The following is a 24,539-nucleotide window of genomic DNA, read 5'->3' as shown; positions in this document are numbered from 1 at the left end:
GTGTATGGAATGAGCTGCCAGAGGAAGTGGTGGAGGCTGGTACAATTTCAACATTTAAAAGACATCTGGATGAGTATATGAATAGGAAGGTTTTGGAGGGATATGGGCCAAGTGCTGGCAAATGGAACTAGATTAGATTAGGTTATCTGGTCAGCATGGACACATTGGACTGAAGGGTCTGTGTCCGTGCTGTACATTTCTATGACTCTGTGACTCTATAATTCCCCTGGGCCAGATAGAATATATACAAGGTCACTACAGGAAGCGAGGGAAGAGATCGCTGCACTTTGGCGATGATCTTTGTGTCCTCACTGTACACTGGAGTGGGATCGGATGATTGGAGGGTGGTAAATGTTATTTCCTTGTTCAAGAAAAGGAATTACAGACCAATCAGTCTCCTGTCTGTGGTGGGCAAATTATTGGAGAGGACGTTGAGAAACTTGCAAAACCATAGTTTGATTAGAGATAGTCAGCATAGCTTTGTAAGCGGCAGGTGATGTCTCACGAGCCTTACTGAATTCTTTGAGGATGTGACAAAACACATTATTGAAGGCAGAGCAGCGGATGTGGTGTACATAGATTTTAACAAGACGTTTTATAAGGTTCCCCATGGTAGGCTCATTCAGAAAGTAAGGAGGCATGGGATACAGGGAAATCTGGCTGTCTGGATGCAGAATAGGCTGGCCCATGGAAGACAGCGGGTGGTGGTAGATGGAAAAGTATTCAGCCTGGAGCTCAGTGACCAGAAGTACTCCGCACAGATCTTTCCTGAGACCTCTGCTCTTTGTGATTTTTATAAATGACTTCGATGAGGAACTGGAAGAGAGTGTCAGCGAGTTTGCCGATGACACGAAGGTTGGAGGAGGTATGGATAGTGTGAAGGGCTGTTGTAGGTTGCAACAGGACATTGACAGGATGCAGAGCTGGGTTGATAAGCGGCAGATGGGGTTCAACCTGGAAAAGTGTAAAGTGACTAATTTTGGAAGTTCAAATTTGAATACGAAATACAGGGTTGGCAGTGTGAAGGAACAGAGGGATCTTGGAATCCATGTCCATAGATCCCTCAAAATTGCCTTCCAAGATGATAGGGTTGTTATGAAGGCGTATGGTGTATTGGCTTTAATTAGCAGGGGGATTGAGTTTCAGAGCCATGATGTTATGCTGCAGCTGTATACAGCTCTGGTTAGATCACACTTGGTGTATTGTGTTCAGTTCTGGTTGCCTCATTATAGGAAGGATGTGGAAGCCTTCAGGATGGTGTAGAGGAGATTTACCGGGATGCTGCCTCGACTGGAGGGCATGCCTTTTGAAGAAAGATTGAGAGCACTAGGGCTTTTATCAGTGCAGCGAAGAAGGATGAGCGGTGACTTGATAGAAGTGTACGAGATGATGAGAGGCATAGATAGAGTGGATAGTCACAGACTTTTCCCCAGGGCAGAAACGACTTTCACAAGGGAGCATAACTTTAATGTGATTGGAGGAAGGCTAAGGGGTAATGTCAGAGGTCACTTCTTTACAAAGAGATTGGTGGGTGCATGGAATGCAGAGGTAGTGAAGTCAGATACATCAGGGATAATAAAATGACTTTTGGATGGGCACATGGATGATAGTGAAATAAATGGTACGCAGCATAGTTTGATCTTATAGCCAGAACATCGAGTGCTGAAGAATGGAGAAAATTGTCAGCAAGGCTTGGGGTGGTGGGGGCACGGAGCTGGGTCAGTGAGATGTGGTTAGGATAATCACAGACTATCACAGGGAATACAGGGTAACAATAGGGGACAAATGAAAAAGGAAGGAATTCATAGAGGTCTACAACACTGAGCATTTCGGGGAATGAGAAATAGCTGCTGAAGGAACTGGGTTCAGTTTAAGCACAGAAAAGCCAAACGAGAATTAATTTTCCTTGAGTTTACAGTGAATAGAGTACACATATTGTCGCTGACTATTTTAAGTGTTGCTTTGAAGACATTTTCAGCTTCCAGTATTTACTTGTCGACTGATTATTAATTGCCCACATTCTATCTGAAGAGGACTTTCGAAGACTCATTGAAAGACTTTGTCGAATTAAGATTTTTTACAAATTAGATCAGAATATTTACAATGAAAAGGACGCAATACATAAATGTAAACATTGAACACTTTCTGGGAGAACAGCATTTTGGGCACTTCAGCATCAAATCTTAATATTTCCTGCAGCCAAATGTCTCATTTGTTTATTTCTAATAATTGGCTTCTTGGCAAGAGGAATTGCTATTCTTGTTTATACAAAATTTTCATCAATAGTTGTGCGATTTCCTTTCAAAAATAATGCCATAAATGAAAACAAAAGATTGGATGCAATTCTCTGATCTTGAGCCATACTCTTAGAATAATGTCGACCGTCTATAAACCATGATTGTGTGACCTCAATGGTATGTAAAGCAGCATTTTGATGAGATTATTAGCATCACATGAATGATCCACATTGTTATTATGAAGTGCAAACTGGCCAATAACTAGTAGAGGGCGCGGGTTGGGAGGGAATTGGGATACCTCATGAATTGCAAATCACTGACAACTGACTGTTCAATTCATATTCCGTTAATACTGTGAAAATCACATTTTCGGCGAGACCTCTTTGTAATGTTGTTTGATTTTCAAATTAATTGCTCATTTTATCTGCTCCACATGTCAAATCAAACAATTAAGACTGCAAATGCCCTTTTAAAGGACATGATAATTGTTTAAAAAGCTTTTAATTTGCTTCTCTGACCCAGAAAAGTAGCAACTCGTATGGAATCTTATTCCCTCAGGTTGTGAATTATTTTAGCCATGCTTTAAAATGTCTCATTTTGCGTGACTCCTTTTCTCTTACTTTTCCTTTTATTTTACCCTCCTTTTTAAAAATCTTGCTTCATATTTCTTTACTTCTCTTTCCTTCTCAGTTTTGACGCTGAACTTACCCACTCCATTTCAACCCAATTCCTGTCTTTTGCCCCTTTACTCTTTAAATCTCACTGATCAAAGAGATACACTGTTGGTTCTTCAAGTATCAACAGTGGAGGGACATGGAATACAGTAGTTCCCATTTCCAGCCAGCATCATGACTGACAAATCTCTAGAACCTAAGCATGCACAACCATATCCCAATGGGATAACTCCCACTGCACAAACAAAAACAGCCAAAGAAATAGACTGAAAAGATTTTCACATTTAATACTTGCAGTGGAGTCACAGCAATTGTTCTCTAGCCTCAACACATACATTCCTGATGAAGGGCTTTTGCCCGAAACATCGATTTCACTGCACTTTGGATGCTGCCTGAACTGCTGTGCTCTTCCAGCACCACTGATCCAGAAAGACATTGGCAGTTGTTCCAATCAATCGACATCCAGAAGACCATCAGCTGCCATTTCTGCCATCTCCAGCGAGATACCACCACCAGACACACATTCCTCATTGATCAAGCTTTTTGCCACCCTTTGTGTCAATTTTTATCTGGGTTCTAATGACTCTCAGAACCTGTGAAGTACTTTCTTGCACTATTCTACATTAAGGTGCCATATAAGTGCAATTTTCCATCAAATGGTCTTCAACCACCATTCCACTTTCTTGTCCACTTCCCACACGGATCGTTCCCTCTGGGACACCCTGGTCCATGCTTCCTTCACTCCCAACACTGTCCCCTTCCCCCACCCCCCACAGCATCTTCCCCTGCAATCGCTGAAAGTGTCACACCTGCCCATTTACCTCCTCCCTCCTCGGTATCCAAGGGCCCAAACATACCTTCCAGGTGAAGCAGCACTCTACCTGCACTACACACAATCTAGTCGATCGCATTCTCTGCTCACAATGTGAGGAAATGGAAGCGTAGGCTGGGTGACAGCTTTGTAGAACATCCTTGTTCTGCCCATAAAAAAGTCCCTGAGCTTCCAGTTGCCTGCCACTTTCACACACCATCCTGTTCCCTGGTCAATGTCTGTATGTCAGGCTTACTGCAGTGCTCCAGCGGGCTCAGCGCAAAGTGGGAGAACACCATCTCTTGGGGACCCTGCAGCCCTCCAGATTCAATATCTAGTTCAATAATTTTAAGGCCTGAACTCGCCAATATCCTCACCCGCTACCACACACACTATGCCTTGTTATGATATAGTCTGCCATTATACATCACCTATTGTTCACTGCTCGCAGTCTCCATTAACAGCTATCCACCTTCGTTATCCACTCCTTTGTCTACCCAACTGTCCTCTCTCTTTGGGCTCTATCCCTACCTATTGCTTACTCCTTACTCCCTCCCTATCTTCTATATATATAAAAAAAACGACATTTCCTTGCTACCATCAGTTCTGAGGAAGGGTCACTGGACTCGAAATGCGAATTCTGATTTTTCTTCAGAGATGCTGTCAGACCTACTGAGCTTACGTTACCTATGGTGGCACAGTGGTTAGCACTGCTGCCTCAAAGCACTAGAGACCCGGGTTCAATTCCCACCTTGGGCAACTGTCTGTGTGGAGTTTGCATATTCTCCCGCGTCTGCGTGGGTTTCCTCTGGGTGCTCCGGTTTCCTCCCATAGTCCAAAGACGTGCAGGTTAGGTGAATTGGCCATGCTAAATTGCCCATAGTGTTAGGTGAAGGGGTAAATGTAGAGGAGGGTCGGTGTGGACTTGTTGGGCCGAAGGGCCTGTTTTCACACTAAGTAATCTAATCTAATCTTTTCCAGCAACTCCTGTGTTTATTACATTCAATACATTTGATTAGATTTTAATGTCATATGTACCCGAGTATAAGAGTACAGGTGGACAGTCGCCACTCTCCGCCGCCATCTTAGAATACAACAGTTAAAATTAAAAGCAAGAGCTGAAATTAATGAAACAGAAACAAAATGAAACGTTCAGATCAGCCTCTCCCATGCCTGCACTATGAGTCCTATGCCAGGTTCACCAATACCAATGCCACCACTGTTGTGCCTTGCTGCTGCCTGCACCAGACCTACCAATGCCGAAGATGCCATGCTTTGGCACCATCACTCACCGCTGGGCCCACCTCGCCGACATTTTGGAATCAGTGTCAGAATCCACAACCTTCCTGACCAAATACAAAAGTGTAACCCTTTCAGCCAGCACTGACATCAGAGCTGCCGAAGATGCCGGGGACTCCAGTCATCGAGAGTCCTTCGCTGTGCCCAGCAACATCGAAGTCACCACACTCTGCTGCCATCTCCCATCGTCGTCCCTGATGCTGCCGTTTGCGCTGCTGCCAAGCTTCCCCAGGGCGAGAAGTAAGCGTAACCTTCGGAACAAGGTCAGCCAAGTGGACCTCATAGAATTGGAGGTCCCTTATTGAGGCTGTTATCCTGCTCCAATCAGGGAGCCCTGGCTGACAGATATAACAAGAGGACCAAGCATTCTGCTCATTCTAAGAGCCGGTTCTGAGCTAGCTGGGTCAGTGTCACATACTGTGCATGTATAAATAAAGGATGACCTGGTGATGGGGTATATGGAGTTATTTCAGTAACAAAGTGTAGACCTTGGACACTGATTTCCTCCGTAAATCTCCTCAAGCCTGGCAAACCATCCATCTGATCCAACTCCCTATTTCTCAGAAGCCAACCTGCTCTGCATTCCCCCTCTCTGTCTGACTTTGGTACTGGTGCTGATTTCACTCTGAAAATCCCTCCATAAACCCCATGGCTTCTCCATTTCCCTCTCCTTCTTTCCTCGTTGATCAAGCTTTTTGTCACCGTTTGTGTCAGTTTTTGTCTGGGTGTCTATTAACTCTCACAGTACCTGTGAAGCACTTTCTGGCATTATTTTACATTAAAGTTTCCATCAAATGGCCTTCAACCACCATTACATCGTCTTAGTTTTCCTTTTCTTAAATGAGCATTAATTTCCAATACCCCAACGACTAAAGTTGCTACCAATGAGTCACCAAGACCCATGGGGCAGAGGTTCATGGGGTCATATCCTGGATTTCTCTGATCTAATCTCAGCTGAAGAAAATTATAATTGCCATCTGTTTATTCACTTATTGTGGTTTGAGCAACTGAAACAAGTGAACACTTTCTAAATATATTTCTTTGCAAGGAACACGGTGACTAACACAATAGGATTTTCACTCCAAGCTGACAGTGTGTGAATCACTAACATCCAAGAGTTAATTTGTCTTCAGTAAACCAAGTGTGTCACACTTCACGGGTGGCATGATCCCTCAGCAGTAATTTTTGTGGGTCATCCTACTCTTATGGGTCTGGGGCAGGAAATGTCTGAATAAAGAAACCACAGGCACTGCGTTCCATTTTGTATTGGAATGCTGTCAATTTTGGATTAAGTTTAATTCAACAGTCTTAAGTTCAATTTACAACAGAATTCAGCATTTAAAAAAGCCCTATTCAGAAGTCCTTTCACCCCATGCAGAGAAATAATTCTAGATACAAAAGCTGAAACCTATTCATTAAAAGAAGTGGAAATTCCAGCTGGATTTAGACTGGGGGAACACTGGTGTTCCATTTTCCAGGGGGAACACTGGTGTTCCATTTTTCTATGTATATCGACTTATAGAGATGTACAACACGGAAACAGATCCTTCAGTCCAATTTGTCCATGCTGACCAGATATCCTGATCTAGTCCCATTTGTCAGCACTTGGCCCATATCCCTCTAAACCCTTCCTATTCATGTACCCATCCAGATGCCTTTTAAATGCTGCAATTGTACCAGCGTCCACCACTTCCTCTGGCAGCTCATTCCATACATGCATCACCCTCTGCATGAAAATATTGCCCCTTAGGTCCCTTTTATATCTTTCCCTTCTCACCCTGAACATATGCCCTCTAGTTTTGGACTCCCCTACCCAGGGGAAAAGATCTTGTCTATTTCACCTATCCATGCCTCTCGTGATTTTATAAACTTCTATAAGGTCAATCCTCAGCCTCTAACACTCCAGGGAAAACAGCCCCAGCCCTATATACCAGACCTCAGTTTCCACAATTGTAGGAAATGGAAAATATACAATTAATTAAATAAAACAATGAAGATACAAGTCACATTAAAAAAAGCTGGCTGGAGCTGACGGGAAGCTGCAGTTTATCACAGAATTATTATCATGTGAAAGGAGGATACTCAGTCCATCGTGCCTGCACTAGCTCTCCGATCTCCTGCCTTTTCCCCCCCTTTCTATTCACAAAAACCTCTTGAATGCATCAATTGAACCCGACTCCACCACATTTATAGGCAGTGCGCTCCACGCCCGAACTACCTGAGGTGGGAACATGTGCTTTTTTTACCCTCACATCACCCTTGCTTTAATTCCACATTACCTTTAAATCTATGCCCCCACCTCTGTGTGGAATAGCTTCTCCTTATCTACCCTGTCCAGCCATTATGACCATGACATGAACATCAGCACATAAGTAGTAGATAAGGAATGTAAAGTAACATTTCAAAAACAGCACCGTTTTTTTTTCGTATGCTGAGTGTTGTGTACAGGAATGGATAAGAAGCTGTTGCCAAAAATAACATTTGAGACTGTTCGGAAACTCCAGTTCCCTTAACCCTTCAGGAGCACAAGTCAAAGATTTTTAAAAAGTCAAAGCACTCCCCCCTGATATCAAACTTCTTATTTTTGACACTTTTCAAATCTGTTGGATAAATTTGGTAAGGATTTTACAATGGAATGTCAGAGTATTTTTCAAATATTTGGAGTGAAATTTCTTCACAGACTCGACAGTTACTTGCTAAATATTGGGGCTGAGAATTCAGTCTTCAAAAGCTTTGGCATCAATGAATCCAATATTTCGGCATGAGGTCAGTCTTGAATTAATTTACTTTGAGGGAATTCAACGTGCAACATTTCTCGCAGCACTATATCTTCAAATTTAATCTGTTAATAGCAGGCTTTGGTTTTGTTTATTTATGCCTGGTGTCTATCTTGTGAAACGATCCCTTTTGAATTAACATACTTGTTTCTCCCACAGTAACCTAAACAGTTTCACTCACCATTAGCCACAAAAACCATTGAAAGTCAAACGATTAAATGTTTATCTTAGCTCTCATCCTTTCGTTGTGCAATATGGAACTGTGTCCCAACTTATTTCAGTGAATGAACTTTATTATCCGGTCAATCCCACATGGTTTCACAGGGCTGCGTTATTAACCAGAAGCTGGAGAGCTCGCTTGCAATTCAGAGTAACCCAAATCTCAGTCCCCACCCTGGCTGAGATTACCATAAAGGCCCCAACTTCTCAATCCCACCCCTCAGGTTAAACTCACCAGTTGTGTCTCTCTGTGTAAGATCAGCATTATGGCCATCTGGAACTATGGCAATTTTACCTTTTATTAATGTGTGACAAAGAGAATCATCCCGATAGTGTTGCAAAGTTTTTTTTGAGTTTCAGTCCACCCACGTAACATGAACTTACTCCCTCACCCATCCAACGACAAATCAATTTCTCTATCCTTCACACTTTCTCCAGGCAAAATGAACAAGTAGTGGACTTGTTCCAACTCTCCAGTCAATAGTGTTTCAGTAACCAAGCGTGGAATAACGTGTTTGGATATCTGGATATAAAACTGTTACATAACAACACAGGATGGTATCAAAGCCAATAAAACAAAGTCTTGTACAACAAAAGGACAAATGTTTTCATTCCAATTGCCAACTTCTGTCAGGGATATGGAAAGTAAGTTCTGGTTTCCCAGAGACCTTCTAATAAGGACTTACAATTTGTTGGGGACTGAAAAGAGACAACAATACATTTTGATGTCTGTTTACAAGCTCTTCTATCTGCCTACAGCCTGTTGGGAATGCCATCTATCTTTGAAGAAAACATCTTCAGAATTCGGTATCTCTAACATCTAGTTGCAACAGACACATGGAAACATAACCACTTGCATGTTTCCTTCCACATGTTACCCTATTCTCAGGAGCTAGAACTTCCCATCAAAGAGCACCATGGAGTTCCCTCAGTGCAGTAGTTCAAAAGTGTGGCTCACCATCCCAATTAAGGATGAACAACAAATGATAGCCTCTTACCGATAACTCCCACAAATAAATAACTTAAAGCAGGAGACAAAGGCTTACGTGTAACTATCACTGAGACAAACATTTACAGTCCTGAGTGCTGCTGAGAAATGACCTTGCATCTTGTATGAAGGAATATCAGAACGGTGAGTAACCAACATCGATTTGCACTCCCCACCAATTCAATAACAGTGATTACTGCTGACTACTTGCATCAACCAATCACTGGCCATGGCAACCAAAGTTACAACAGCAGCCTCTGTGACTGTGAAACATAAATGCTGACCACCCTGCAACATCTGGTATGGTTGATACACAGGCCTCTGTCAGCGCCTCTCCTTCACTGCCAATCGCACTGGCACAGCTGGCAGCTGGATCTGAAGTGAGGTGCCTTGTGGTGCAGTGTGTAGCACTCCTGCCTCTGGAAGCAAATGAGAACCGCAGATGCTGGAGATTACAATCAATAGTGTGTTGCTGGAAAAGCACAGCAGGTCAGCAGCATCCGAGCAGCAGGAGGATCTATATTTCAGGCAAAAGCCCTTCATCAGGAATTCTGATTCTTGATTCAGGGCTTTTGCCCGAAACGTTGATTCTCCTGGTCCTCAGATGCTGCCTGACCTGCTGTGCTTTTCCAGCACCACACTCTCGACTCCTGACTCTGGGTCAGGAGCTCCAAGTTTGAATCATTCTTGCTCCCCAGGACTTGATGGCCACAGAACTTGGGTTCATGATATGGAGATAAGCATGTTTATTATCAGCCTCTAACTTCATGTATTATGGCTATGAAGGGCGATAGGAGTGAGAGAAACTGAGCAAAAACTGGTCCACGTTAAAAGATTCCGTGACAAGTAACCACGTTTGAAGGATGTGCTAGGGACAAACACGCCTGATAGCCAATTAAAGTGGAAGACTCTAACTTGGAACATCTCCAACTACAGCAGTTTCTCTTGCTATGGAGCTGCCTTGAGTTAAGAGATACTGGCCTCTTCTTCCTCCAATAGATGCTATGTATTTGCAGACGTAGGGTCCACTCCACCTTGACGATCCTCAGCTCTACCTCTCTGCCATCTCCACCTGCACATCAGGTTGTGCATCCAGCATTCCACCTCAATTCCCTCCAGTTGAGCTATAGGAAGTGGGAAACAATCAGCTTTCATACTTGCTGACAGCTGAGGGGACTGCATGTGCATTCAGGAGTTTATGGAAGTTGATAGTTCTCAGAATACAAACCAACTTCATGTCTCAATGATGGGCCATGTGAGAAAAGCAGAATAGCTGCACTTCTCCTTTTTTCATAAGAGATCTGTTTGTAAAGATAAGTACTTACAGGCTTGGCCAAGATAAATACTTTGGAAAGTTTCCATTATTCTAGCTTCAAGATGCAATTGATATAGCTTCTGTGAAAACTATCCAGCACTGAATTTAGAAGAACTTTAGCAGCCACTACATTTGATATTTTAGCATTTGGTCAGATCTCTGAATCTGAACAAACAGTGAAGCTCATCAGGTCTTACTGCATCACTCAATACCTCATTTTCCTCTCTTGTGATCTTTCTCATGAGTTTTCATCTTTGTCATGTGCCACTTTGTTGAGCTTGTAGTTTGTTTCTTTAAAGTACTTTTTGCACACTGGTCACCTTAGATGTTTTTAAATCCCACTTAGAACTTACAAGCAAAGACTGCTGGCAGAACTGGAGCAGGGTTGACTTTGAACATGATGGTCCCATGGGAATGCAGAGACTGGACCAATAAACTGACCGGACCAGGGACAAAATTCATGGCAGGCACCCATCCCACCCCCTACTTGCCAACCAGCCATTAGAGCATAAGAGATAGATAAAAGCAGCGGTGCTCCTATCAATAGAGTATGGGCAGCATAGTGGCTCAGTGATTAGCATTGCTGCCTCACAGCGCCAGGGACCCGGGTTTGATTCCAGCCTTGGGTGACTGGCCGTGAGGGAGCTTGCACGTTCTCCCCGTGTCTGCATGGGTTCCTCCAGTTTCCTCCCACAGTCTAAAGATGTGCAGGTTAGGGTGGATTGGCCATCATTAAAAACCCCATGAGGGATTACAAGGACGAGCTGGTTCTGGGTAGGAAGCTCTTCAAAGAGTTGGTACAGATTCAACGGACTGAATGGCCTCTTTGCACGCTATAGGATTCTATGATTCTATTCTAAGATCATGACCAATCAGATTGCAGCTTCAACCCCAAGTTCCTGTCCATCCTAGACTCCCTCGTGAATCAAATACGGCTCTAGCCAGAACAGCCTGGTCAGTGCTCTGGGTGTGCAGCAGAAGACTACTCCTTGGACACACCTGAGCAGTGTCTCTGGCAAGAGGTGACAGGAAGCTGTGATCAGAAAGCAGAGTGAGGAAGGAAAGATCAGGGCTGGCAGAGGTTGATTGTCAAAAGGGGCTTGATTGAGGCTTTTCTGTAGCTGCTAGTCCATCCAGACCATATTAAAAACGTGCTCATCTTTGAGAGCCAGCAGTTCCCCATGCAGTTTCAGTGTCGTGTTTCCAAGATTGTGACAACCACGGTGTTAATCTTGAATCAAGGTCAAAAATCACACATTTCCAGCACAATTTGAACATGTTAATGACAGTCCTGTTTGCCCACAGTAAGAAAAAAAAACTATAAACTGAAGTCTTTCTTGATTTATATCACACACCATTTGTGGCCACTGGATTCCCTTGGCAGCGAATTGAATATTTTTGAGGTATTGGCACTGTTGGAAGATAGCAAATAAGGCGGTTTATTTGGGCACAGCAAACACCCATCAACAGTAGTTTTGTGATAAGGATCAGATGTTTTGTGATTTTGATTAGGGGACAGTTATTGGCCAAGACACGAGGTGAACTCCCGCCTTTGTTCTTCAAAGTCAGGCCATCAGAACTTTTACATCTTCCTGACCGGATGGATGTAATCACATTCATTTGATGGTCATTCCTGGTGTACCACAGAGTCACATGTCCTACCCTACATAGAGTCACATGTGACTGATCAGGTTGTGGCCTCAAGTGTCACATGTGACTCTGTGGCAGGGTAGGAAATGTTTAATTTTAATTTACCATCTCGTCACTATTCATTCCAAGCAATAGGATTATGTCTTCAATCTCTTTCAACACCAAGTTAATCTCTGAACATCTTGTGATCCATTCTCAACACTGGGTAGAAGATTCATTGCCAAGTTTGATGTTTTATACTAGTGCCACTGAAATACACTCATTTAGAGAAAAACAAGGTCTGAAAAATAGCTAATACCTTCCCTCCCTTTGTAACTATTTTACAACCTATGCAGTGGTACCTTCCTGCGATTTGTCCTCGCCAAACTAACCTGAAGCTTTTAGAAATAGAAGGTAAATGTGCTGTATTGAACTATGAACTGGCCAGAGGAGATTACAGCCAACAAACCATCAACTGCCTGCCAGAATTAAGGAACAGTTTCTACCCTACTGTTGTCAGAATACTGAATGGACTCACAAACTCTTAACATTCGCCTGTACCTGTGTTTGGTTTTGCCGCTGTTTACCTACTATCTACACTACTTAATTTATGTGACCTGCCTGTATTGCTCGCAAGACAAAGCTTTTCACTGTGTCTCGGTACACGTGACAAGAAACTCAATTCAATTCAAACACTAAAGTTCAGCTTCTTTGAACAGTTAACTTCCCTAAATGAAGAAGCAACAGCATCACTGGTTGCAAACCTAACACTCATTTAAACACGGTAAAAATCTGAGTCGAGAGTGTGGCGGTGGGAAAGCACAACAGATCAGGCAGCATCTGAGGAACAGGAGAATCGACGTTTCGGGCATAAGCCCTTCATCAGGAAAGAGGCTTGTGGGCCAAGGGGGCTGCAAGATAAATGGGAGGGGGGTGGGGGAAGATTGCTGAGAAAGCGATAGGTGGATGAAGGTGGGGGAGAAAGTGATAGGTCAGGGTGGGGGATGGGGGGGTGGGGAGTAATGGACAGTAGAAACCTGGGAAAGAAAGCTGGGCAGAGTATGGATTTGATTTGCATGGGCTGCTTCTCCTCACATGCAGCGGGAGAAAAAGTGAAAACACATTCTGCCAAGTTTACCGATGACACACAGGATTAGAGATCACTTTCACAGGGAACAAGGTTATAGAAGTAGGGATTCAGAGGTTGGTTAAATGGGCAGTACTGACCTCCTGAGCTGGCATGGGGAACCCACCTCCAGCTGGTTTAGGGAACCTCCACATCAGCAAAGTGTAAAATCCCAGTTAAACTCCCACTGCGCCCCTGCCAAAAAAAAACAAAAGGGCTGGCACTGGCGATGGGGTCAGGAATAAATCTTTACGTTCCCACTATCTCCATACCTGACTTTGGGGAACTCCAAAAACTCAGATTAGCCAACTCAGACTGAGCAGCAGAACAGGGGCTGAATGACCTACTCCGCCTGTGTGTAATAGTTGGGACAATCTCCAGTGAAAGCTGGCTCTCCCAACTCTAAGGAGCCCAAAAGAGAAAAGTGGGGTGACCAAACGACAATCCAGGACGGAGTCAACACCTTCCAGGGAGAAGTGAGAGAAAGAGAGGAAAAAAAATGTTGATGAATTAAAGGAGTAACTTGTAATAAAAAAAACGGACATCCTGAGAGAGCTGCTTCGTTTTGGCTCAGTTTAGCTGGAATCTCCAAGATTTCATCATTCTGTTCCAGTAAACCATGTGATCTTCGCAGCTGAGCCTCTACTTAAGCAGCAGCAAAACAGCAAAGCAGCAACAAGCACAGACCACAAACTGCACGTTCCAGCAGTGAAAGCATCTGTTCTGCTGTGAAACATTCCGCAGGAGCTGGAGCTGCAGGCAAGCAAGACGACGCAGAACAGATATAAAGGAAGACAAACTGACTGACGGTCTCAAACAAACAGCAACACGTAAGTCTTCTTTTTATTCCATTCCTTGAAGCAACTTCTAACTGTAAATCAAATACTTGTGCACCACTGAACAAAAAGCCTTTTCGTAAACAATCAGTTTCCCAAGTGCTGCAAAAGCACTGTCCTGTCACTGGACTTGAAATATTAAATTTGCTGTCTTCCCACAGATGTTGCCAGACCTGCTGGGTTTCTCCAGCAATTTCTGGTTTTATTTCACACCTCCAACAACCACAGTTCTCGGTTTTATTTAGTTATTTCCAAATATAGTTATTTGAGGCATGCTGTTGTTATAAGCAGAATTCAATCAATAAGGTTTTGGGTTACAGTTACACATTCGGCATTTGCAGCTCGCAATGCATGTGAATTCTTAAGTTTTTGACCAGTTGTCTTCTTGTGTTTTTTTTTTAGGAGGTTAGAACACATCTACAAAACCAGCAAGAAAATGAACTGCAAACTCCAGGCAATAACTCTCTTGGCTCTAGCATTTGTCTGTGCAGGTCAGTAACAAAGTTTTGGTTAATCACTGAAATTCCAGTTATAAGTGAAAACATTTGAGTTACGTTCTGTTGTTTGTGAAGTGATAATAAATTCCATCACAAACTGTCTTTTACAGAGAGCACTGTCAATCCACCTAGATGTCTTTGCTTGAATGTTGTTAAAAAGGTGCCAAACAGACTGATAGAGGACTACTTAATCATTCCGAAAGAAACACATTGCTCAAAGACTCAAATCATGTAAGTAACACTAAACTACCAAGAGATCTTCCTGCTAAAGGGACGGTGTGAAGATGGGCACTGCTTTTAATCTTTTATTTGAAGCCTGTAAATAAGAGTCTAGTAGTTTCTGCACTTATTGCAAAGTGAGCAACCTGTGCATAGAATCACAAATTAAAATGTTCGTTAAATGATGCTGAGGGCATAAAATCCACCAAGTTTTCAATAAATGTTTCAACTTAAATGACCTGCTTACGAAATGTTGGATGAGTTGCCAAAAGAAACGAGGGCTCAGGACACAATAAATCTTCCTCCTGCTATGTTACAAAGAGTGAGAGTCAGTGACAAACAATGGCTGAGTTTGATGAGTTGAGTTATATTCCCTGCTTGCACTTGATCTATATATGTAGCCTGTATTTCCCAGACAGCAGTTTTGTGAGAGACAAATACAAATTCAACTTTCTCGCCAGCATTTTCCCTCCTTTCTGTTTACAAGAAATTCATTTTAATTTTGAACTACAAAGCCCCAGACGTCAGAATAGTTATTTTGCAGTCATCTGGAAAACGGCCTGAGGTCAAAAGTTTAACTTCTTCTCGAATTCCATGATGCTCATTAGAAAAAGTATGATGTTCCCCTCAGGTTAAAGTAAAAAAAAACTGCAAAAGTGAAAGTTTTAGAGAGGCAAATTAAAATAGAAATATGGTTTCCAAGATTACTCAAAAACACATTTTTTAAAATAGAAGAATATAACACAGGGTAAAGAAGAAAAGAAATGAACCTCAAGTAAAAAGTTCTGTTAATTGCTAGATGGTCATTGCTCATGAGTTTACAGATACTTCATAGATCCATTTAAGTGTCCAAATAAATCTTTCACCCAACAATCTCAACAGCAGCTAAGGACTGTAAAGACACATAACACAGAAACTAACATTACGTTTCCCATCTGTTGTATTCTTTCAGACTTGCGGTAAATGTGAACAACTCACAAATGGAAACGTGCCTTGACCCTGCAACAAATCAAGGCAGAGCACTTGTCCAATGCTGGGAAAGGTGAGCTCAAATTATTTTTTTTCTTATGACAAAGAAAGTAAATTACAATCTATCCTCTTAATTCAAATGAATGGAAAGTTTCAGCACTGTTGTATAATTTAATTCAGAAATTAGATAATTCAGAATTTTGAGGAATCGACCTTATTAGGATTAGTAAATGGAAAAAATATATAAAATCAATATTAATTATGCAGCATTTGAGATCTATACAAATTAGTGCTAATCAAATCATAGTTAGGAACATATACAAAATACTCCATTAGTTTAAGCAGTTAACTGTTATAGTGTCAGATTGCATTCTGTCACAATACATCAGCTGTAGAATTGAACATTTTATAATCAACCGATTAGCGTTTGCAAAATAGAGATTAAAGATGCTAATTGGCCACAAAACACATGGGTGTATGTAATAGAGTCAACAGGACAGGTCTTAACAAGTCTGTCCTTAAAGGATATAATATTTAGTCCTTACTGCAGTATCCCTATTTCTGGGCCAGAAAATCTGGGGTTAAAATTCCACCCTGCCCCAGAAGTGTATGAGCAGATTGATTAACGATGATTAAAAGTAATTTCATATTTGCTTTGTGAACATTTCTATGTATCATAGTGAAACAGAAGTTGTGCTGATTTGATTAGCATTTAATCAGCTGAGTCAACAATTGTACAAATTCATGTATGTAGTTCAATACCTGTCCTGTCGTTTTCCCAAATATCAGGATTAAATAATTGAACTAAGTGCCAAATTAATGAGTTAATTCATCAAAGCATTAATTCATCAATTTGACCAAATTAACTCATCAAATTCATTAAATGCCTCCACAAAAGAAAACTCCACTATTTAGTTAGACAATATAATATTTTTTACTGTCTGAATGTCAAATGCTTCCAACTTTGTCACCAAGTAAAACGCACACAAAATCAGAACTTAAATATATACGTGACAATTTAAATTAATTTGTAATCATGTTTACACTGCAAATTCAAGACAAAACAGAACATTTGACTAAAGTTTTGTCTATTGTTCTATCATTTCCACCTATATACAATTCTACATAATATATTTGATTATAGAAGTATATATTTAAAAAAATCACTTGCAGTAAATATCGAGGATTCTTAACGCTTGAGAGTTGGAATTTGATAAGGCATATTAAAGTTTCAACACGGTTGTGGACATAGATCATTTGTAAAATGTATTGCTTCCCTCTCTCTCCCCCCCTACTCCAGAATTGGCCAAGATATCACAAGGAAGAGGGAATGTATTCCACTAAGGAAGAGAGGCACCAACAACTAAGAAAGAATCAGACCCATAAAGGAGAAGTGGAAGGAATGTGATGCCCTTGGAGAAGATTTAAACAAACAAAGGAAATCCTCACCTTTTGACTTCTGATGTCTCTTGTGATGTGCATCACAGGGGCATCTAATTTTTAAAAAATTGCTCAAACTTATCATTTCAAAACCAAGAACCAAAAATTGTTCTCTTGTGTCTTGATTCAACCCATTGACGGTATTAGCTGTATTTAATTTCAGTATATTTAGGTGAAACAAAAGCTAATCTAATGAAGCAAATAGGTTATTTATATATTGACATTTAATTCCGTAAGTTACATTGATATTTCTTGTCATTCGCACTTTCATGTCAAATTTGTCCAAAGCACTGTATAAAATCTGTTGCTATAGCACATGGTGTCACAATGCAGATCACGGCTTGTCACACAAAAAAAGATCACCAGACAAATGGAGACCTTTGTGCTGTGCAAGTTGCTGAACCGATTAATCGTAGATCGAAGTAACCGGGTCAGTTAATGTAACTAAACTATAATGCATTCCATAAGTAATGCACATTAAAAATGTCAGTTTGAATCTTTATTTTATTTATGTATTGTTTTATATTGCTGATAAGGTATTTTATATAAAGAAGGACAACATTTTCCAAATGATTTTGTAGAACAGAGCAAATGTATTTTTTTTCAAACTTGAAGATAACACCATGTATACATTGGCATGTTTTGAATAGACATGTGTCGGTCAAAGCTGCAATTTCTAAGTGTTTTATAATAAAATTCAAATAAAGGAAGAAAAACTGAATTCTCTTTTTTTGATTGTCACAAAATATTTTGCATTAATATCTATTCTATAACTGACCACATGCCTATAGTTTATCCTTTTTATTCAAGAACACCTCAACACTAAATTTTATAAGACCATAAGACATAAGAGTGGAAGTAAGGCCATTCGACCCATCGAGTCCGCTCCGCCATTCAATCATGGCTGATGGGCATTTCAACTCCACTTACCAGCATTCTCCCCGTAGCCCTTAATTCCTAGTGACATCAAGAATTTATCAATCTCTGCCTTGAAGACATTTAGCGGCCCGGGCTCCACTGCACTCTGCGGCAATGAATTCCACAGGCCCACCACTCTCTGGCAAAGAAATGTCTCCGCATTTCTGTTCTGAATTTACCCCCTCTAATTCTAAGGCTGTGTCCATGGGTCCTAGTCTCCTCGCCTAACGGAAACAATTTCCTAGCGTCCACCCTTTCCAAGCCATGTATTATCTTGTAAGTTTCTATTAGATCTCCCCTTAATCTTCTAAACTCCAATGAATACAATCCCAGGATCCTCAGCCGTTCCTCATATGTTAGACCAATCATTCCAGGGATCATCCATGTGAATCTCCGCTGGACATGCTCCAGTACCAGTATGTCCTTCCTGAGGTGTGGGGACCAAAACTGGACACAGTACTCTAAATGGGACCTAACCAGAGCTTTATAAAGTCTCAGTAGCACAACGGTGCTTTTATATTCCAACCCTCTTGAGATAAATGACAACGTTGCATTCGCTTTCTTAATCACGGACTCAACCTGCATGTTTACTTTTAGAGAATCCTCAACTAGCACTCCCAGATCCATTTGTACTTTGGCTTTACGAATTTTCTCACCGTTTAGAAAGTAGTCCATGCTTGTATTCTTTTTTCCAAAGTGCAAGACTTCGCATTTGCTCACATTGAATTCCATCAGCCATTTCCTGGACCACTCTCCCAAACTGTCTAGATCCTTCTGCAGCCTCCCCACTTCCTCAGTACTACCTGCCTGTCCACCTAACTTTGTATCATCGGCAAACTTCGCTAGAGTCCCCCCAGTCCCTTCATCCAGATCATTAATATATAACGTGAACAGCTGTGGCCCCAACACTGAACCCTGCGGGACACCGCTCGTCACCGGCTGCCATTCCAAAAAAGAATCTTTTATCCCAACTCTCTGCCTTCTGTTAGACAGCCAATCCTCAATCCATACCAGTAGCTCACCTTGAACACCATGGGCCCTCACCTTGCTCAGCTGCCTCCCATGTGGCATCTTATCAAAGGCCTTTTGGAAGTCTAGATAGACCACATCTACTGGGTTTCCCTGGTCTAACCTACTTGTCACCTCTTCAAAGAATTCCAACAGGTTTGTCAGGCACGACGTCCCCTTACTAAATCCATGTTGACTTGTTCTAATCCAACCCTGCTCTTCCAAGAATTTAGAAACCTCATTTCATTCACTTCATTTGAACAAAAAATTTAGTGAAAGGAGCACTGAATTAACATGAAGTATTGCATTCATATATAACCTTCAAATGTTGTAAAATATCCCAAGGAGCTTCACTTGTTAATTTTACATCAACTGCTAAGACAGAGAGTGAGAATACGCTTTGTCATCAACAAATTATTGGAAAATATTCAAAAGAATTCAGAAAAATCTTATTGCTTTAAAAAAAAAAGTAAGAGGAAGCTATTCAGTTCCGAAACTTCATGGTTAAATGAACACATAATTGGAGAAAGAGACACATAAACAATGAAGAGAGTGGCGTAAGGGAATACGGCAGGAGAAAATAAACCTGAAAGTAAAGATGAACTCCAAATTGGCTTTTCTTCAAGTTCCTTGATAACTTAAAGTCTTCTACAGTTACCCAAGTGACAAAGAAAATTTGACAAGGAAAATAGGAATATGGTTGATGAAGTGATTTAAAGTAGATTAGATTCCCTACAGTGTGGAAACAGGCCCTTCGGCCCAACCACTGACCCTCTGAAGAGTAACCCACCCAGACCCATTTCCTTACACTTACTCCTGACTCATGCACCTAGCACTATGGTCAATTTAGCACAATCAATTCACCTTTGGACTGTGGGAGGAAACCGGAGCACACGGAGGAAACTCACGCAGACACGAGAGAATGTACAAACCCCACACAGTCATCCAAGACCGGAATTGAACCGGAATTGAGGCAGCAGTGTTAACCACTGAGCCACTGCGCCACCCCAAGGCTGCTCTCCTTAGAGATATTGAGTCGAAACTGAGGGTCACCATGCCTCAGGTGAGGGGAGAGGTTGAGAAGGAGAGTCCTTCATAGTAAACTCAGCTGCTGTGGGAATTGAATCCACACTGGTGACACTACACTGCTCATCGCTAACCAACTGTCCAACAAATTGAGCTAACCAACCCTCTAAAAGGATGAGCCAGACATCAAAAAAGAACAAATGATATAAAGCTATGTAACATAACGGGGGATGACTGATAAGTTCAGCAAGCTGCAAGGAATAAAATCTTGTGAATCCAGTCAAAAAAGTTGGGAAAGACATTTGTTGATTTAAATTGATAATTAAAATAACTCTGTGAAAGAAAGTAATATGGTGAATTGCTGAATTAAATTGCAGAATTAAGTCTGTTGGATTTTTAGTCCATTCAGTCGGCTGAATATCACAACTTATTATTTCAAAAACATTCTCTTCATCTTCGTTTTTAAATTGTATTTTTTACTTTCATCCATTTATTTCCCAGATATAAGATGGGTATGGTAGCTTGTATCAAAGGAAAATAGACAATGCTGGGAATGTTCAGGAGGTTAGGCGACAGAATGAATGTTTCAGGTTGATGGCCACTCATCAGAACCAGTCATTATCCATTGCCCACGTTCCCATCCTACACCTTCCACTAACGTCAGCCAAACCAAAACTGTGCTGTTCATATCTTGTCACAGCAAGCCCCTACTTGCTCATTAATTCCATCATCACTGAACTACACTGGCTCTCAGTCACCAAAAACGCAAACGTTAAACTTCTGTAATTATGCTTACGTTGCTCCAAGACCATACTCTTTCCTCCCACAGTTCTACACACCTCCATATCCACCACTTCCCAAACCCTCTTCTCACCACACTAGCCCATATTGTTACCAGTCCTGGTGATTTCACTTTCTCCTTTCAAACCAGTCATGACCCATTTTCCCAGAAAGGTCTCTCCTAAACCCCTCATTTTTGCAAGCCCCACCTCCCCCTCCCTAGTTGCAATCTCTTTCTGCTCTCCAAATCTGTCAATGTGTTTTTGCCTGCCTGATTTATAGAGTCATACATCACGGAAACAGACCCTTTGGTCCAACCAGTCCATGCCGACCATATTCCCAAACTAAACTGGTGCGACCTGCCTGTATTTTGCTCATATCCCTCCAAAAAAACCTTTCCTATTCCATGTACTTAGCCAAATGTCTTTCAAACGTTGTAACTACCCACATTCGCTACTTCCTATGGCAGTTCACCAACTGCTTTCTGAATTTAAAAAAAATTGCCCATGTCGTTTTTTCAATCTCTCACCTCACCTCAAAAATATGTCGCCCCTAGCTTTGAATTCTCCCACCTTAGGGAAAAAAAAACTTTTGCTATTGACCTTATCTATTATGCCTGCCTTTCCCAAAGGACAAAGTTTGCATCCCCCCATTCAGGTCTCTGCCACAGGTGTCAAACTCACTTTTATTGAAGCCACTAGTGACATCCTACAGAACAAAAATAATTGATCACTCTGTGTCTTTCTGGACACATCTAATTAGATTAGATTACTTACAGTGTAGAAACAGGCCCTTCGGCCCAACAAGTCCACACCGACCTGCCGAAGCGCAACCCACCCATACCCCTACATTTACCCCTTACCTAACACTACGGGCAATTTAGCATGGCCAATTCACCTGACCCGCACATCTTTGGACTGTGGGAGGAAACCGGAGCACCCGGAGGGAACCCACGCAGACACGGGGAGAACGTGCAAACTCCACACAGTCAGTCGCCTGAGTCGAGAATTGAACCCGGGTCTCAGGCGCTGTGAGGCAGCAGTGCTAACCACTGTGCCACCGTGCCGCCCACTAACTGCGCTTAGTAGTTGACCAGCATCCTCCTCCAGCGTGTCTCCATTGTTATCCAACTGGATGGAACTGCTTTTAGCTGTTCTGACTCTTGTCTGAGGGTGAAAGTGGGTACTGCAGATGCGAGTCTAGATTAGAGTGGTCCTGATGAAGGGCTTTTGCCTGAAATATCAATTTTCCTCCTCCTCGAATGCTGCCTGACCAGCTGTGCTTTTCCAGCGCCACTCTAATCCAGATTCTTATCTAAGTCTAGCCAAAGAGTCAGCATCAATCCTTAACGTTCTCACTGTAGCTTCTGGGGTTTACCCTCAGATGCAAATTAGAAGGAATCGACCTGCTGCCATTGAACATCTTCCCAAAACATGCCATCAGTTTCCATGAGCATAAACCTCTCTTCACACCTCCAATGACCCAAAATTGTCAAGGGCTTGTCTGATATTCAATATTGAAAGGGCAGACATTTTCTCCAGTGAAATATTGGGAAGAATGAAGGCCTTGAATGTGGTAATGACCAGGAATTGGCCCTTTCCTTAATAATTTCATCCCTCGCCCCAGCCAGTGTTGGAGGCTGCTTGCCGCCTTTGCATCATGTAACTTCGAGATATGCTTTCAACTATCCATCCATCCGTCATGAACACTACTTCTTGCCATTTTCAGAAGACTGCTCGTCTATGTTCAAACCCGTACCTATGTCCCTTTAAACCCAACTATTCTATTGCACTCCTCGTAGAGTCATAAAAACAAGGAAGCAGGCCCTTCAGCCCAACTCTTCCATGCCGACCAGGTTTCCTAATCTGAACTAGTCCCATTTGCTTGAGTTTGGCCCACATCCCTCTGAACCTTTCCTATTCATGTACCTCCCCAAATATGTTGTAATGGTACCCGCCTCTACCACTTTCTCTGGCAGCTCGTTCCATATACTCGCCACAGTGTGAAACTGTTGCCCCTCAGCTCCCTTTTAAATCTTTCCCTTCTCACCTTTAACCTATGCCTCTCGTTTTGGACTCCCCTATCCTGGAGTAAAGACCTTGGCTATTCACCTTCCCTTTGCTCCTCTGATTTTATAAACCTCTGTGAAGTCATCCTCTCAGCCTCCACTGTTCAAGGGCAAATAAATGCTCCAGCCTACCCAGTCTCTCCTTAAAACTTAACCCTCCAGTTTCAGTGACATCCTTGAAAATCCATTTTGAACCCTTAGTTTAATGACACCCTTCCTATAAAAGGGCAACCAGAATTATATACAGTATCCGCATGTGGCCTTACCACTGTCAGAGTCATACAGCAAGGAAACAGACTCTTCCATCCAACCAGTACATGCCTACCATGTTCCCAAACTAAACCAGTCCCACTTAGCTTGGCTCATATCCCTCCAAACCCTTCCTATTCATATAGCCATCCGAATGCATCTTAAATGTTGCAATTGTACCAACCTCCACCACATCCTCTGGCAGCTCATTCCATACACGTACCACCCTCTGCGTGAAAAAGTTGCCCCTTAGGTCTCTTTTATATCTTTCTCCTCTCACCCTAAACCTATGCCCTCTAGTTCTGGACTCCCCGACCCCCGGGAAAAGACTTTAGTTTTGCTCATGTTGGGTATTGGCTCCTTTGTTCTAGTGAGTTGTTGTCTGTAGTTTATAAAATACCATGCAAGGACTGCACAAAACACTATATAGGACAAACAGGAAGACAGCTAACAATCCGCATACATGAACATCAACTAGCCACGAAATGACACGACCAGCTATCCCTAGTAGCCACACACTCAGACAACAAGCAACATGAATTCGACTGGGAAAACACTACTATCATAGGGCAAGCCAGACAGAGAACAGCCAGGGAATTCCTAGAGGCATGGCATTCATCCACAAATTCCATCAACAGACACATCGACCTGGACCCAATATACCAATCACTACAGTGGACAGCTGAAACTGACACCCAGAAGCGGCAAGGACAGACCACTATAAATGCCGGAAGAAACATCAAAGAAGCGCTTTGCAGGAGGCTCCACAGTACTGATGATGTCTCCTAGCCAGGGGACGAAACGTTTGCAACAAAAACTTCCAGCTCGGCGAACAGAACCACTACAAAGACTTTGTCTATTTATCCTATATATGCCTAAACCTAAAATACCTCAAAAAGGTGGGACTAGATTGGGTTGGGATATCTGGTCGGCATGGACAGGTTGGATCGAAGGGTCTGTTTCCATGCAGTTCATCTCTATGACTCTATGCCCCTCATAATTTTGTAAGGTCACCACTCGCCTCCGACACTCCAGGGAAAACAGCCCCAGCCTGTTCAGCCTCTCCCTGTAGCTTAAATCCTCCAACCCTGGCAACATCCTTATATCTCTTTTCTGAACCCTTTACAAGTTTCACAACATCTTTCCGATAGGAAGAAGACCAGAATTGCACGCAATATTCCAACAGTGGCCTAACCAATGTCCTGTACAGCCACAACATGACCTCCCAAATCCTGTACTCAATACTCTGACCAAACGCCTTCTTCAGTATCCTATCTACCTGCGACTCCACTTTCAAGGAGCTATGAACCTGCACTCCAAGGTCTCTTTGTTCAGCCACACTTCCTGGGACCTTACCATTAAGTGTATAAGCCCTGCTAAGATTTGCTTTCCCAAAATGCAGCACCTCGCATTTATCTGAATTAAACTCCATCTGCCACTTCTCAGCCCATTGG

At 42.2% G+C, this 24,539-nt stretch overlaps 1 protein-coding gene and 1 long non-coding RNA gene across 2 annotated transcripts in view; one reads left to right on the top strand and one right to left on the bottom strand.

Moving 5' to 3' along the window:
- The window catches only part of rassf4a (Ras association domain family member 4a), a 265,979-nt gene that overhangs the window by 157,979 nt on the left and 83,461 nt on the right, over positions 1 to 24,539 (bottom strand). The window lies entirely within an intron of this gene.
- Positions 13,732 to 17,538, top strand: LOC132835018 (uncharacterized). Its single transcript, XR_009647264.1, has 5 exons — positions 13,732 to 13,905; positions 14,314 to 14,402; positions 14,519 to 14,639; positions 15,580 to 15,669; positions 16,897 to 17,538. It is a non-coding gene; the product is annotated as an uncharacterized LOC132835018 (long non-coding RNA).

The sequence above is a fragment of the Hemiscyllium ocellatum genome, chromosome 43 (assembly GCF_020745735.1).
Source record: "Hemiscyllium ocellatum isolate sHemOce1 chromosome 43, sHemOce1.pat.X.cur, whole genome shotgun sequence".
NCBI classification, from domain to species: domain Eukaryota; kingdom Metazoa; phylum Chordata; class Chondrichthyes; order Orectolobiformes; family Hemiscylliidae; genus Hemiscyllium; species Hemiscyllium ocellatum.
Note: the sequence above shows the minus strand (reverse complement) of the source record. Positions and strands in the feature narration are given on the sequence as shown.